Genomic DNA, 6269 nt, shown 5'->3' on the forward strand with positions numbered 1-6269 from the left:
GTGTGTGTGTGCAGTGTCAAGTGCTGCTGCTGTGTGTGTGTGTGTGTGTGTGCAGTGTCTAGTGCTGCTGTGTGTGTGTCTGTGTGTGTGTATAAGTATATATACTCTTTTGATCCCGTGAGGGAAATTTGGTCTCTGCATTTATCCCAATCCGTGAATTAGTGAAACACACACACACACAGCACACAGTGTACACACAGTGAGGTGAAGCACACACTAATCCCGGCGCAGTGAGCTGCCTGCATCAACAGCGCTCGGGGAGCAGTGAGGGGTTAGGTGCCTTGCTCAAGGCGTGCAACAAACTTCAGCCGTGCCTACTGATCGGGGTTCGAACCGGCAACCCTCCGGTTACAGGTCCGAAGTGCTAAGCAGTAGGCCATGGCTGCCCCTGTGTGTGTGTGTGTGTATGTGTATGTGTGCAGTGTTAAGTGCTGCTGCTGTGTGTGTGTGTGTATAGGGTTAAGTGCTGTTGGTATGGTTTACATTGATGCTGATTCGTTCATCAGGTGATTTAATCGAGAGGGACTAACCATACATGTTTGGTAGGCATGCTCTCAGTGTGTTTGTGTGTGTGTGTATGCACAGGTGTGGTATGCATCCTCTCAGTGTGTGTGTGTGTGTGTGTGTATGCACAGGTGTGGTATGCATCCTCTCAGTGTGTGTGTGTGTGTCTGGGGACATTTCAAGTGTAGAAAAACAACTCAACCCTGTTTTCATGTATATATGTAATCCAATGGAAGTATTGATTTCCCATTGTGTCTTAGCTCCACATGCTAACCTCAATCTAGCTACCGCATGGCATGTTTTATTACATTAGCTCCACATGCTAACCTCAATCTAGCTACCGCACGGCATGTTTTATTACATTAGCTCCACATGCTAACTTCAATATAGCTACCGCATCATGGCATGTTTTTATTACATTAAAGAAGCCCTATGCAGGTCTGGTTATTCCTTCACTGTTTCTGGGTTTTCGCCGGATTTTCACGACATAGCTCCCCCTGCAGCTTCGGTAGTGACTGCCACAAGTGACTGCTACGCTAAACCCCCACTAAGCAAACACTCAAGCAAACACATTGTTCAAGAGACTATCAAACCACATTACAAAGACGAAGTTCACCTAAGGGTGGGCTACTTACAGTTCACCCAAGGGTCGGCTACTTACAGTTCACCCAAGGGTCGGCTACTTACAGTTCACCCAAGGGTAGGCTACTTACAGTTCACCCAAGGGTCGGCTACTTACAGTTTCAACAGCAACAAAGCCAAGTCGGCGTCCGTTTTGCAGTCTTCTTAGAAACTACAATCTGACTACATTTTCGAGGCGCGATTGGATACTTCCGCTGAGTCACATCCGGATTTTCCTGGTCCGGGTCAGAAAGTTGCATATTCGTTTTTTCCGCGGAGAAGCGATAGGGGGAGATGAAGCACCCACCAAACTACCCAGAAAGTGTTGTAGAACCATCAGAACGTCTCTCAACCTGCATAATTAAGGTTATTTTTGCTAAAATTGTTGCATAGGGCTTTAAATGAGCGAGAGATTCACTCAAATATCTCAACACAGTTGACAAATAATTAATCTACTGTTGTATCCTCAACATTTTGTCCAAATTAATGAGAAGAGGCATTACATTCCTTACTGCCTATCCAAAAATGCCCCAGAGGAAGTGACATCTCACGGTGTGGTACAATCTTTGTGGATTTTAAGCGGTTTTATAACAGAGTTGAGAACTGTAGTGTCTTAGCTAGTGTTTGGCCTTAATAAGACACGGAGATCTCTTCATGGGCTTTTACTGAGAAGAACTGATGACGTAAGACGCACCATACAAAGAATCATAGCCTACCAGAAGAGAGGCTATTGCAGGAGCCTGAACCATAACACTCCTCCCTTCTACAATCTACGTTGTATAGAAAAGAAAACAAATAATGCAGATATTCACAACCTACCTGCTTCCAAACAAGCACAGAATGTAACTATCAAAAAATGACTGGTTGACCACTATCACTAACATATGGCCTACAGACTTAATCTGTCTGGTGGGTTTTGTGTTCTCTGTAGATATCTAGACAGTACTATAGTCTCCGATTCCCTCCCCGGTCCTTCATCCCTGTCCAGTTCCTCACGAATGCTCCTTGGTTGTGGGTCCTGTGTGTCTGCCGCAGTCTCATCTGTCGCCCTGCCGGTGTCCTGTGTGGCTTTAGGCGTTTCCACTGTAGCTCTGCCATGTTCCTGCTCCCTTGATTGTTCTCCTGGTGTCCTTGTCTGTACAGTTTGTCCCCCTGTCGAATGCATTTGATCTATGTGTCGCCGCCACACCATGTTCGGACCCACCTGCACCTCGTAGGTCCGGGGTCCTGTCTGGGCCTGCACTATTCCGTATGGCCACTTTCCACCCGTCCGGTAGTCTCTCACCATGACTTCCTGTCCCGTGGAGACCTGGCGCTCCCACCCCCGTGCAGCATCTTTGCTTGTGTATTCAGCACTTTGTTGCATCTGTTTGGCTTCATGAGGTCTAGACGTGTACGCAACGTCCGTCCAAACATCAGTACTGCTGGGCTTTCTCCTGTAGTGGCATGTGGCGTGTTCCTGTATGTTCCTGCATTGTTCCTCCATCCCGTTTGGATGCTCGGAGTCCCTGTTTAAGGGTCTGTACAAACCTCTCCACCAGCCCATTTGTGGCTGGGTGGAACGGAGCAGAGGTTGTGTGTTTGATCCTGTTCACTGCCATGAATTGTGCAAATTCGTCACTAGCAAACGTTTGTGCGTTGTCGCTTACCAGTTGGAGAGGAAGTCCAAAGCGAGCCAAGACTGTTCTTAAGCACTCAATGGTTTGAGCTGATGTCTGAGATTTTGTGCAAAAAACCTCTGGCCACTTAGAATGTGCATCTATGATCACCAAAAAGTTGTGTTCCTCAAAGGGTCCCGCATAATCTACATGTATTCTCTGCCAAGGTTCCGTTGGCCACTCCCAGGGATGGACCGGGACCGGAGGAGGCATGTTGCGAGTCTCTAAGCAGCCACTGCAGTTCTTGGTCACCATTTCCAGTTGTTCATCCACTCCGGGCCACCAGAAGTGGCTACGGGCCAGTAGTTTCATTTTTACTGTGCTCACATGGCCCTCATGTATTTGCTGTAGCACTTGCCTCTGGCATTTCTTAGGTATAATCACTCTCATGCCCCATAACAAACATCCCTGATGTGTGGTTATTTCTTCTTTTCTCTGTAGGTATGGCATTACCTCCTTGCTGCAAATGGTTGGCCAGCCAGTCCCGTTGGGTCTCGTCTTGTCTCCCTGTTTACCACCGCGCTGGTCAACGGTAACGCTTCCAGCTGTGCTGCATGGAACACCTCCACTGCGTCCACGCGCTCGGTCTGGTCCTTGGCTAACAGCAGTCTCGATAGTCCATCAGCATTCGTGTGTTGTGAGGTCTGTTTATATTCAATATCATACACATGTCCAGACAAGAAGAGTGCATAACGCTGTAGCCTGGCAGCCGTAATTGCTGGGATGCCTTTCTGTGGACTGAAAATGGACAGCAATGGCTGGTGGTCTATCACTAGTGTAAAACTTCTTCCATACAGGTATGTGTGGAACTTCTTGACTCCCCAGACAAGTGCCAATGCTTCTTTGTCAATCTGTGAATAGTTCTTTTCTGCACTATTCAATGTCCTAGAAGCAAACGCCACAGGCCTCTCTGATCCATCCTGTAGAACATGTGAAAGAACGGCCCCTAGACCGTACGGCGAGGCATCGCACGCTAGCTTGACTGGAAGTTTGGGGTCGTAGTGTATCAGTACTTGTTCTGACGTGATGAGTCGTTTTGCTTCTCGGAACGCGTCCTCACACTGTCTTGTCCATCACCACTTCCTGTTCTCTTCTAGCAGTTGATTGAGGGGCTGCAGGACTGAGGCGAGGTTGGGGAGAAATCGGTGATAGTAGTTGATCAGTCCCATGAATGATCTTAGCTGCGTCACATTCTGTGGCTGTGGTGCCCCAACCACAGCATCTATCTTTTCTTGTGTTTTGTGTAGTCCGCTGCGGTCAATCTCATGTCCACAGAACTGAATTCTGTCCTTGAAAAACTTACACTTCTGTGGATTCACCCGCAACCCATACTCCTCAAGTCGTTTGAGGACACTCTCCACATTGGTCAGATGCTCATCATCTGTTCGTCCAGTGATGATCATGTCATCCAACAGGCATTGGGTCCCTGGAATGCCCTGTAAAATCTGGTCCATTGTGCGTTGCCAAATGGCAGCGGCTGATGCAATGCCAAACACAAGTCTGTTGTACCTATATTGCCCTTTATGTGTGTTTATGGTGAGGTACGGTCTGGATGTCTTTTCCACGGGTAGCTGCAGGTAAGCTTGTTTCAAGTCTATCTTGCTAAAGTGTCGCCCTCCAGCCATTGCTGCAAAAATATCGTCTACACGTGGCAGCGGATATTGATCCACCTGCAGCTTGGGGTTCACCGACACTTTGAAATCCCCACATAGCCTTACCGAGCCATCTTTCTTTATGATGGGCACCACTGGGGTTGCCCATTCACTTCTGTCCACCTTTGAAAGGATCCCTGCAGCCAGCAGGCGATCTATTTCCGCCCCAACCTTTGGACGTAGGGAGAATGGCACCAGCCTGGCTGTGTAGAATGCAGGTGTCGTATCCCTTAACACCAGGTTTGCTGGCTGTGTAGAATGTGGGTGTCGTATCCCTTAACACCAGGTTTGTTGGCTTTGTAGAATGCGGGTGTCGTATCCCTTAACACCAGGTTTGCTGGCTGTGTAGAATGCGGGTGTCGTATCCCTTAACACCAGGTTTGCTGGCTGTGTAGAATGCGGGTGTCGTATCCGGCTGTGTAGAATGCGGGTGTCGTCTCCCGTAACACCAGGTTTGCTGGCTGTGTAGAATGCGGGTGTCGTCTCCCGTAACACCAGCTTTGCTGGCTGTGTAGAATGCGGGTGTCGTGTCCCGTAACACCAGCTTTGCTGGCTGTGTAGAATGCGGGTGTCGTATCCCGTAACACCAGGTTTGCTGGCTGTGTAGAATGCGGGTGTCGTCTCCCGTAACACCAGGTTTGCTGGCTGTGTAGAATGCGGGTGTCGTCTCCCGTAACACCAGCTTTGCTGGCTGTGTAGAATGCGGGTGTCGTGTCCCGTATCACCAGCTTTGCTGGCTGTGTAGAATTCGGGTGTCGTCTCCCGTAACACCAGCTTTGCTGGCTGTGTAGAATGCGGGTGTCGAGTCCCTTAACACCAGCTTTGCTGGCTGTGTAGAATGCGGGTGTCGTGTCCCTTAACACCAGGTTTGCTGGCTGTGTAGAATGCGTGTGTCGTGTCCCTTAACACCAGGTTTGCTGGCTGTGTAGAATGCGGGTGTCGTATCTGGCTGTGTAGAATGCGGGTGTCGTATCTGGCTGTGTAGAATGCGGGTGTCGTCTCCCGTAACACTAGGTTTACTGGCTGTGTAGAATGCGGGTGTCGTATCCCGTAACACCAGGTTTGCTGGCTGTGTAGAATGCGGGTGTCGAGTCCCTTAACACCAGCTTTGCTGGCTGTGTAGAATGCGGGTGTCGTGTCCCTTAACACCAGGTTTGCTGGCTGTGTAGAATGCGTGTGTCGTGTCCCTTAACACCAGGTTTGCTGGCTGTGTAGAATGCGGGTGTCGTATCTGGCTGTGTAGAATGCGGGTGTCGTATCTGGCTGTGTAGAATGCGGGTGTCGTATCCCGTAACACCAGGTTTGCTGGCTGTGTAGAATGCGGGTGTCGTGTCCCTTAACACCAGGTTTGCTGGCTGTGTAGAATGCGGGTGTCGTATCTGGCTGTGTAGAATGCGGGTGTCGTATCTGGCTGTGTAGAATGCGGGTGTCATCGTGTCGTATCGTAACACCAGGTTTGCTTCAGTCCTTTACCGTTCCCAGCTCATCCCATATTTCTTCAATAACTGTTCCAGTCTTTTGTGTGTGTCCATCTCTGTGGTTTTCATGGTTCTCAACAGATTTAACTCACTCCAGTTTAGCTTAATGTGCTTCAGCCAGTCCCTACCGAACAGTGGGGGGGCATTTCCGTTTACTACATATAGTGGTAATTCCTGTGTTTTCTCGCCATATCGAACCTGCACCTGTAACATCCCCTTGGGGTTTTTCTCCTGAATACGTCTTAAGTATGACGTCTGTCTTCCTCAACTTCATGTTTTTGAAATGTCTCTTGTACATTGTCACAGGAATAATGGAAACTGTATCCAATTCCATTTTCAGTTGTGTGTTTTCTATC

The 6269-nt window shown here is 48.8% G+C and overlaps 1 pseudogene; it reads right to left on the reverse strand.

The window, feature by feature from the left end:
• Positions 1-2389: 2389 nt before the first annotated feature.
• Positions 2390-5868, reverse strand: LOC121696110 (annotated as a pseudogene).
• Positions 5869-6269: the final 401 nt, after the last annotated feature.

This window comes from Alosa sapidissima, chromosome 21 (genome assembly GCF_018492685.1).
Source record: "Alosa sapidissima isolate fAloSap1 chromosome 21, fAloSap1.pri, whole genome shotgun sequence".
Classification (NCBI taxonomy): domain Eukaryota; kingdom Metazoa; phylum Chordata; class Actinopteri; order Clupeiformes; family Clupeidae; genus Alosa; species Alosa sapidissima.